We start from the raw sequence: 11,445 nt of genomic DNA on the forward strand, positions 1-11,445 counted from the left end.
TCATGCTGGGATTTTATCTCTGCATGCATTTAAATAAAAAAATCTAAATTTACCAGCACTGTAATTTTTAGTTAACTTGATCCATTTTCCTAATTTAAACTAAATGCTTTTGTAATATTAAACAGTATGCTCAAATTATACTCACCTAATATACCAATACACAACTAAAAATCAAACCTAAAATGTACTTAATTTATAAATAGTTATTATAAACCCTTAGTTTGAAATGTATTTAAACTTGGAAATACTTGTATTCTCACTTACATTTTCCTCAAATTGCATTGCATTTATTTGTTTATTTATTTAATGTATTTACTTATTTATTCATTGTTAATTTATTAATTAAATTGTAAACACACATTTTACTAAGTATTATTATCAATCACTTTAAAATAACTATTATAATTTTCAACTTATGACATCACCTGGAACTTTTCTTTATCTTTAACTAAAGACTTACTTTTAATCATTTTACTTTAGTTATTTAACCAAATAGTCATTTTATTAACTTAAACACTACTCAAATCAAATGATTCTAATAAGAAAGGATGACGTCTCACTGATTAGACCATTCCGCCTGTCTGTCCAACACGCACTGACCTGTCTGTCAAACCCCAGCATTTTATCCTTGATGCACATTAACCAATGATTTACATACCGTCTCTGCTCCTCTCTCATGCACTGCACTCTCATGTCAGCTGGATGGCTCTGCTCGCGCTGTGCATCCTGCTGCTCTGAGGTGATGTCCTATGCCCATTACGCAGCTGATCCAACCCGACCTGATGGTGCACCGCCCTTTTAAGGCCCTGTCCCACGCAACTAGACAGCCCAGCATGAGAAAATTATTTACTTTAAAGAAAGAAGATGAGAAGGAAAAGGCGGAAATAAGAAAGTAAATATTTTTAATTCTTTTTTGGATGGTTTGGACTTCACAGACAGTTTGTTAGAATACTTTATGATCAACGTGCCCTCATCACACTCCACGCGTGACATAGAGCCTCCAGTCATGACACAGTGCTGCTGGGTAATGAATTATACCTGGGTGTGTTGGAGGTGTACAACATACATTCATAAACCTAAAGGAACAATAAGTGAAAACACATATGCAGCACATTTTGATCCACTGAGTAAACTTCTGTGAGTCTCAGATGTGTTACTTTCTGCTGCACTAGTAGAAAACAGCTGCTCTGTTTTATGTATACATGTGAACAAAAATTACATTGTTGTTCCACTGATAGGAAGACATTATTCTGTTCTTCAGCAGCTCAGCTTCTATACCTGGGGTGTCAAACTCATTTTAGTTCAGGGACCAAATACGGATGTTTTTTTTTTTTTACAAAAAAGTTCAGGCGGAATCCCACGATGCCACAACTTAAAGGTTTCCACAAGTTTGGGTGTAAGTGTAACTGTAAATTGTCAGTCAAATTGATTCTAATCATTATTAGTTTTATTTTTGACCGCTAGATGTTGCACTTTGGCTTAAAATAAACACATTTTTATTCAAGGTTTCTGCTGTGCTATGCATAATGCTATTTTTCTATTCACTCTTTGATGCCATTAGGCATGGGTGTTTTTCAGCAATGCTTTGACCAATCAAAATGCTTGACACAGCGTTGTAAAGCTGAGAGCCTGTAGAAATTGGTGATATCAATCACTATGGGGGTGGGCTTTAGCCCTGTCCAATCAGAGCTGGATAAAGGAGGGACTTGCCATTTTACGCAAGGATGCTATGTGCTTATTGGACGGATTTCTCGACTGACAAAAATCGTTTCCTTACTGTACGTCCTTCACTTTCTCATTCTGAGAGCAAGGAATGTCTTCATTTTCAGCTGTTCATAGTCATCATTGACCTCCTCACAGAGACGGACATTCTGCTTTGTAGTAAAATACCACAGAAGAAGAAAACGGCTGAATGTGTTTTTTGCTGAATTAAATTTTAAGTTTGAATTTGAAGTATATGGAATGTATATTTGCTAGGGGTGATCTCGTGCCACAAGATCTCGCAAGATTAAATTCAACGAGATTTCTCGTCGCGTTAAAATGTTTTTATTTTTTTATTTTTTTGTGAGCTATTCAAACTTCTCTTCGGGACCTGTGGGGGCAGTAATGTGCCTTTGCTATGTCTAGCCTGCCAGAAGTGTATCGTCACACTTCTAATATTTGCTTTTTTTCTTCTTTTTAGGACGCAGATATGGTCTGGCTGGTCAAAAGATGTTATATTTTTAAAGGTATTTCTATTTTGTTTTCTTTCTGTTTCTTCAAATAATTATACTTTGAGTGACCCCATGCTGGCTATCTACCACACACTATTTTACACACACCCAATCATTTAGAACACTCGTTATCTGGATTATGTAATCTTAAAACGTTTGGATCCCAGTTGTACAACAACTGGGATAAAATTAAGACAGATTACGTGACCCTGGATAGTAAAAAAAAAAAGGTTTTTAAAATCTGGATAGTTTTGATCTAGATTGCATCTTTTGAACAACATGTCTTTAAACTTTTTTTTAAAAATGTCAACACATCCTTACTATAATGTATTTCTTCTGTTAACGCATTTCATAACTTCACGCCCCAAACGGACATACAGCTGCTTTTCATAACTGTACTGGATGGACTGTTTCCATTTTAGTTTTGCCTCTGAGGGCATGACCCCCACCTCTCTTTCTCTAAACATAGTTTGTTTGCTGGAAAGAAGTAGATTATCTTTAATTTTGTATATATTAGCGCTGTTTTCTGTTCCACCAGGTTCATGAATGTAAGTGTTTTTACTTGACAAATAATAAATTGGAATTATCACAAAAATCAACATCATTCACAATTTGTGGAGCTGTAAAGAGTACTGATATATCCTACTCAAGTGGAAAAACTTAGGGGTGTCAAACTCATTTTAGTTCAAGGGTTAATAATGGACCAGTTTGATCACAAGTGGACCACAGATTTATGGCAAGAAAATGAACAATTTAATCTTTAATGTGTCCAAAGTTTACATTTCCAGTTATGAATTAGAAAAAAGTATGGGTTAGGGTTAGGGTTAATATCTAAGCAGTAAGTAACAAATACTTAAATGTCCATTTTTGATTATTTATTCAGTTTATTTATTATTATTATTTATTATTATTTATTTCACTTTTTGTACATGCCAAAAAAGGAGATGAGAGAAGCAGTTTATTTTATCAGTTTTTATTTTTTTTGGGGAGATTTTGTGGAATAATTTGAAAGAAATTGCAGGATTTTGGTAATTTTGGTTGAATAACAATTTTCAACTGAAATATTTAGTTGATTTCTGTTTGAAGGAATTTTGTCAAAATGTACAATTTAAAAAAAAAATTAAATAAAATAACATCAATGAATTCAATTCGAAATGAAAAAATCTCTCACTCTAAGTATTGATACATTTATGAACTCTAAAACTTGGTTGGTTGGCTATGATGTGATGCATTTGATTGGTGTCTGGTTATTTAATTTTTTTTTTGGAGTTTCACAATGTTCGTTGATCATTTTAAAACTAAAAAATAATAATTTACTCAGTAACGGTTGGGTGTAGAAATGTAACAAATTACTTTACGTTTTTTAAAACGTACCTAAAGCTGATATCCAGAGTTTCTGAGAAACGTTTCGATATCCCACCCTCAACAGCTCCACTTCCTCCCCCTGCCTCTACCAATCTACCAGAAGCAACGCCTTTATTTTTCTGCACGGAACATAACAAGGTCACATCAGGTCGTCATTGATATATGTCTATGGGTCAGATAAGAACCAAAATCATATTTATCTGTTTGCTGTGGTGACGCGCGGCCTTGTTTCCGTTCACAGTTCTACATTCACTTTGATTGACAGTCTCAAAAACAGGAAGTCAAAGCCTATTGGCTGTGTGCACTCAACGATCGTTTCCATTTGTCTATAGGATGAAGGAGGGGCTTATATACATTAATGTATATGAATAACCACCGACAGTAGACCATAGTAAAAAACTAGTCAGGTATTTTTTCGCATATCAAAAGAATCGTATATGAACATAGATTTCTCAGAAACTCTGGATATCAGCTTTAAGTACAAATAAAATTATCGATTTAGAAATATACTCAAAAAAGTACAAGTACCTATTAAAGCAACTCAATTACAGTAATGTGAGCACTTGTAATCCATGACTTTCTCCTCTGACTATTCTTATTGCTCTTTTCTGTACTGTGCAAACTGTTCTATAGTGTACTTTTGCAAACATTACTTCATATTTCAACACAGTCAGTTATCCGGTAGAATCAGTGTGCCCTGCAAAAACAAATGTTCCTCAACCTGAAGTTTGAAAGCGTCTGATTTTATTCACAACACCGATAATGTGACGTTCCCAGTTTGTTTTTCCTTCTGTTATCAGAGACACTGTTAAGATCACCATTCAACAAGTGCTTTGTTGTACCAGTTTTCATTGAAGTGATGATGATGATGATAAAGATGATGATGACTTCATCAGTTTGGTTTCACCTGATTTTAAAACATTTTGAATCTGATGGGGTTGATTTGGACGTGGAGATACAAAGGCTTCAGTGTGTGGTCAGTCTTTTACTGGTTTGACTGGGTGGTCATGCTCCTACACCTCAGCTTTTAGTCTTACAAATGGTGATTATTATAAAGCTTGAGTTTTACAGGTTTGGAAGGACAGAACAGATGAAACCACACCCTGAGGTCAGATCATCTGGCAGCTTTTAGAATTTAATGTTTGGTTTGAATCCAACGACTTTGGATCGTTGCCGTCAGAGATGTCAATGAATTCATTTCTATGGAAACGTTATAGCCGGACATGCTAACACGATTATAAACAGATGGTTCAGATTTGTTTTTGGGTTGGATCACTCTAAAGAGGTTTTATATTTCAGTATGGTAAGAATTTCAATGACAGTTATTGTAAAGATTAGTCACTTCCAATTCAGTCAAAACTGAAAACCATGTGTTTAATCTAAAGATAATAAAAACATTCACCGTTAAAGTCTTAAATAATAATGGGTTTGGGTTTGATCTCCTGCTGTAGAAAAAAATAAAATCATTCTAGCTCTATAATAATGACTCACTGTGTCCCTCTAGTGGAGTTTCTTTGCCATTACAAGAACTAATCTTGTTTTTCACAGTATTTATATTCTTAGTAACTACATGTCTCAGAGTATTTTGATGTCTGATATCGCATTTCTTTGATCACAGGTTATTTTCATGACTAAACCCCTTAGATCAGGGTTGTTAAACTCATTTTAGTTCAGTTGCTAAATATAAAGTAGTTTGATCTCATGTTGGCTGCAGATTTTAGGGAGGAAAACCAGCAATTTGAAAAATAATTTGCCCAAATTTGCACTTTGATGCATAAATGATACATAAAGTATGTAAGGCGCAGACAATATCCAAGCAATAAGTGACCATTAGTAATTATGATAAATAATTTCAGGAAAATTGAGTACTTTGAACAATTTGTGATTTAAAATGACTGCAAACGTGTGATAAAGGCATTAAAAAAATAACGATCCTCCAAATATTGTGGAGTTTCATTGAATTACTGCATTTGGAAGGGCTGAGATATCTACAATTGATTTTTTTTAGTAACTTACACAATGATTCATGTTTTTTTCAGTCTTTTTTTTACTTTCTCCTGCACGTGGGCCGAATTGGATGGTCTAAAGGCCTAGATTTGGCCCCCGGCTCTTGAGTTTCACACATGTGCCTTAGCTTAACCATTTCTGTTTTCAGGACAATCTCCGCTGCAGGATCACATTGAAAGTTGTCAAGATGTTGCTGAAGCTCATTCAAAAGCTTTCAATTTGTTTGAAATACAGCGGTGGAAAATAGAGCACGTTTCTCTAAAGGGTCGTTCATGTCATTTTAACAAATTTTCAGGACATCCCAAGCAATAATTCAATTGGCACATTGTACATTTTTATTTAGTTAAGTGTATATATTATAAGACACAGAGACAAGCTACAATGACCTCATGTAAAGGATTTTAAGTATTGGCAAGTGAAGAAATTCCCCCAAAGTTTTAAGTTGAAAAGTTAGAACAAATAGTTTAAACTGGCAAATCGTGAATGTGGTTATTGCCAAAAATAAGCATGAAATATGGTAAAAAAGGTGTTAAAAGTGACAATAATGGGTCAACATGTGTGACATTAGGTGGAAAGTGCTGAACATGTTGAAAGGGGATAAGATGTGCAGAAAAAGCATTGAAATTTGATGAAGAAGTGTCAGAAATGGGAGTAATGTAGCAAAAATGCATTAAAAGGAGCAAAAATATGACAAGAAAAAGTAATTAAAATAGGTTAAAATATGGCAAGTTTGGTGTATTTGCAAAATAAGCAAAAGTGAGCTCAAATTGTTCAAAAAATATTCTTAGTTTCTTGAAGGCATCTCGCGACCCCCTTCCAGTGTCTTGTCCGGTGACCCAAAATGGGGTCCTGACCCCAAGGTTGAGAACCACTGCTTTAGGGCACATGTCAAACTCATCCTTATATCTTTTAATGGCATTCATTTTTTTAAATTTTTATCGCAAACTGTTGAAATTTAAAGATTTTCCTTTTTTTTTTTTTTTTCTGAAACCATGCAAGATTCAAAATAACAAAAAAAAAAGGATTTTTTAAGTGAAATTTGTTTTGGGATTGATATCTGTCTCTTATTGCTTGGGATATTACATACTTTACATATCAGTTATATGTGGAAGTACAAACAAAGGGTTAATAATGTTGAAATTACTCATATTTTACCACCTACAACCTTTGGTCCACCTAAGGTCAAAGTGCTGACAACATAAGCCCTGGGTTTCTTACAAAAGTATTTAAAATAAGGAAATGAAAAGCTAAATCTGCAGAGCCGGGTGCTGTGGGCTGAACTAAGGAAGAGAACATAAGAGGGGGAGGGGCTCGGCTGTGGAGTGGTGGGCGTTAACTTGGCTGGTGACGAAAGATCCGATGTGTCTCTGGGGGGGGCGTTCCTAGGAGAAAAAACCTTTGGAGAAAGGTTTCTGTTTCTTTAACCCTTTTTGCTTCCTTCATAGTTTTTGTCACTTGTATCAACATGTAATCCATCAGATATATACAGTGGTTACGCATAAAGCAACAAAATTCAAGCTGGTGAAAAGAGGTTAAAGTGACAATAATGGGTCAAAGTATGTGATATTCAGTGTAAAAAGTGGTGGAAAGCGCATGGAAGTGCTGAAAATGTCTTAAAAGCGAGAAAAAAAATAAAATGGGCTTCTCCCCAACAGACATCTGCTCTCAGTGCACCCAGGGAACAGCTGATTCATATTTACATCCCGTATGGCTTTGTTCGCCAGTTCAACAGTTTTGGTTTCTAATCACTGAATAACTGTCCTCCATTTTGGACTACAGGATTCCTCTATCTCCAAATCTATGTCTGTTAGGAGACCTGACTATGCTTGATATTCCAGTAAACCAATCACAATCCATCCTTGCGGCACTTGCCATAGCAAAAAAAACAATATTAGTGAATTGGAAAGATAAAAAATCGTTAAGCATAAACCAATGGCGAAATCTCCTCATAGAATTTATTCCCATGGAAAAGATGTCTGCTCTCAGAAAAAAATAAAATAACCTGCTTTGAGGAGCGTTGGACTCCTTTTCTCATTGCATTGAATCTTGATTTTTCATTTTTAGCCTGATGATCTAGCCTGCAAGCAACTGCCAGCACCACTCTTTACTAACACACTGATCTAACTGTAGTCCTGGACCTCCATGGGCTTGTGGGTTGGCCTTGACCTGGGTGGCTTGAGTGGGTTGCTGGGGTGTTTTGGGTGCCTCTGTGGGGACGTGCGTTTCTTTCAGGTGCTCTCGTGGTCGCTGGGTGGTTTGGTGTTGCTCTCCTGCCCCCTTCGTGCACGTCTGGGTGGCCCTTGGGGCTGGGGGCCTGCGTGTCTCTCTGCCACTCTTTCCTCTTGCTCTCTGTCCCCCTGTCTCGTCCTCCCCCCCTCCTCCGCCTTCGCTCGGCGCCAGCTCTCCTCCGTTGGGTTTGGCGTGGGGGGCTCCTGTCGGCCCCGGGGGGGGCTCTGCTGGCGACATTGATGTGGGGTTGCGGGGCCTGGCTGGGGTGCATGGGTTCGCCTGCCTGTCGGTTCGTGGCTGGCGGGGTGGTCGGTGGCGTCCTCTCTCGCCGGGGGGGCCGGGGCCGCCCACCTGTGGAGGGTGCTATGTCGTGGTGTCGTGCGGGCCTGCGCTGGCCCTGGTGTGGCCGACGCCTGCTTTGGCCGGGCGGGCCGCTCTGGGCTGGCTGGCGGCGGGGGTCGCCTCCTGGGCTGCTGGGGGATGTGGCTGGTGCCTGGTTCCACCTGGGGGTTGGGGGTCCCGCCGTGCTCCGTACGGCCGGCATGGTTCAGGGGGGTGCCGCGGGGGGTTTCCGGTTGAGGTGCTCGGCGCGTCCTTGGGGCCCGCAGTGCTCCCCTCCATCCACCCTTTTTAATAACACTTCATACATTCACTAAACACATACATTCACTCAGGGGATGGGTAAGTGCCTCTCCATTGGGGAATGGAGAGGCACCATAACAGGGTGGTGGGTAACTTCACACATTTGGGCCTGTCGGGTGGGGGCCGGGCCCCTCTGTTGATGGCTGGGCCGCCATGTGGGAACCGGGAGGTTGCGGTCGGGCGTGGCGGTGGGTCTCTGGGGGGCGTGGGGGGGTGTTGCTGGGTGTTCTCTTTGCGGGGTCTCTCTGGGCGGTGCCGGCCTGGTGGGGCGTGGGGGTGCCCCTTCCCTACGGGTAAGGCTTGGTGCTTGTCTCGTCTCCTGGTTGCCTTGGGGGCGGCGTGTGGGTCTGGGGTGGCCTGCCGCGCCGAGCTGGGGGGTGGGCACGCTGGGAGGTGCTGGCCTCTGCGCCGGGGTTGCTTGGCACTCTGGGATGGCGCTCTTTGCTGGGGGACGGCTCTAGCTGTTTCGGTGGTTGAGGTCGGTATCGGCCGCTTGGTACTGTAGGTCTGTCCTGCTATCTGCGGGCTGGCAGGTGGGTGGGTTCTGCTCCTTTGGCGGGGGGCTGCTGCTCTGCATCGGCTGTGTGCCGTTGGGGTGCCTCGCTCCCGCGGTGGCGGCCGCCGGTCGCCCTTGCGCCGGGGGGGGGGGCATTGCCCCGTGGCTTGCGCTGTCCGGTGGGGGGCGGGGCCTGGGCTGCTGTTCTTGCACCGCCTGGGGCAGTGCGGTCTTGCTGGGTTGTGGCCTGTTCGTGGGCTGGGGTGGGGGGGGTGGTGCCCTTGGGGTCCGGCGGGTGTGCAGCATGTGCAGACGAGAAAACAAAGCAAAAACGACTTTAAAAGGCAAAAAAAAAAAAAAAAAGAAATTTGGAGAAAAGTGCTTCATTGAACTGATTCTGTTCCTTTAATCCTTTTTGTTTCCCTCATAATGTTTATTGTCACATACAGAAATAATCCATCAGATATATACAGTGGTTACACATCAAGCAACAACAGTCAAAAGGTGAAGAAAAACATCATTGGTTAATAATAAAAAAAAGTGTTTAACTCCATTACGTTTATCCTGGAAAAACAAAGTGTAGATATTAATAATAATATATTTCAGTGTAGATATAAAACCATAGAGATAAACATTGTCTGAAAAATATTCTATAGCACAAGACAAACACTGGATTTACAACCTAACAGTCTTATATATACATTTTTGTTGTAATAACACAGTAATTTAACGTTACTTTTTTTTAGTATTAAATAAAAAGATATTATTCCACTTTTAAAAGTAAACATACAATTAAGTGTACGGTAAAATACTGTCTTTATAGGTGAATTACATCCTTTTCTGAGCCTCAAACACATTCGTACACCTGTTAGTTATAAAGAATCCAACAAAAGCATCCATTCTGCCCCTGATGGTGAACAATTGCACATGTTCCCACCAAAGTTCTACTAACCCTGCACACTAGTACACACCAAAATCAGGTTCTATGGTTCTATTCATCACTGAAGCTTTGTTTTGCACTGATCAACTTGGCCTGATTCTCAAAAAGGTCAATGTTAGAAGCATTTGGGGGTAGAAGTGTAGAATTAAGCTTATTTGGTCAATTTGGGTATATACAGTATACGGTTTGCTCATTCAGAATATCAATGTTCATACGCTGTAACTTGAGCCCTATACCTCCTAAATTAAAAATGTAGATTTTTGCCAAAACAGCAGATTTTTGCCAAAACAGCAGATTTTGGCCAATCTTTAGCATTTTACAAACAAACAGGTGATTTTCAGTGTGATCATGTCGGTTTATTTGGTCATTTTTAGTCAAATCAATTTGGGATGTCCTTAAAGTTTGTTACATTACAGAAAAAACTATATACCACCATAATGCAACATATTGTACAAAGATAATCGTTGATGATATTAACAATATTTGTGAATTAAATCATTAATTTACAATTTTGCATCACAATGTTCAGTATGAAATCATCTCTAAGCTAACTGTGTCCATAAGCAGTTTTAAATGGTGAATTTGAGCATGAAGGACTTGGAATTCAGCTTGGGAATATTAATATTCAGAATCAGCACATTAAAAATGTCTCTAATCAACATGTTCCCTACTTTTACCACAATTTGCCGCTAACTGCTAGCTACAGTAATCTTTTTAAGAAACAGGCCTCGTCTATTAGAAGAGAACAGTTCTGTATTCTGCCAACAAATATAAAATAAAATGCAGTTATATCAACCCTCCTATTATCCTCAAATATTACAAATGCATATTACCCTTGGGGTCAATCTGACCCTAAGGATATTTGCCTCCAGAAAATGATTTTCAGAAAATTGTTGACACTTTGTTCATTTGTTGAATACATTAAAAAAAAAACTTGATAATAAAAAATTGGTCTGTTCTCTAGCGCCACCATCAGGACAAACTTTTGAAATTATAATTAATAATACGAACCAGTTTGAGTTTAAGTGGGCCACAGATTTTTGGCGAGAAAAATAGGAATTTCAACTTGTGCCCTGGTTTGCTCTTCCACTATAAAGCATGTCAGTAATATATCAGTCCCTGCAGGATCTTCACTTAAATTTCACTGGTTTAGGGAATTTCTGGAAATTTTGTCGAATAATTTGAGAAAGATTTGCTAGATTTTAGATTTGGAGGGTGTGATATATCTACAGCTGAATTTCATTTTTACTTTCTTGAGTGGGCCGAATTTGATGCTCGAAAGGACCGGATTTGGCTCCCAGGCCTTGAGTTTGACACATGTGAGCCCCCTCCCCTTTCCTTTCATAAACATATTTATTTACTACTTCAGATGAAACACACACAGACAGACGAGTTTTACACAGATAAAACAGCATGGGGTCAAATTGACCCCAGAGGGACACCAATGTGTGCAAAATGTGTTCAGAACACTGACAAAATATCATGATGGTAATTTTATGCTTAATCAATTGTACCCATAAAACAGAAGTGAAAGTAACAGATTACAAGTGCTC

Source organism: Gouania willdenowi, chromosome 9 (genome assembly GCF_900634775.1).
Source record: "Gouania willdenowi chromosome 9, fGouWil2.1, whole genome shotgun sequence".
Taxonomy (NCBI): domain Eukaryota; kingdom Metazoa; phylum Chordata; class Actinopteri; order Blenniiformes; family Gobiesocidae; genus Gouania; species Gouania willdenowi.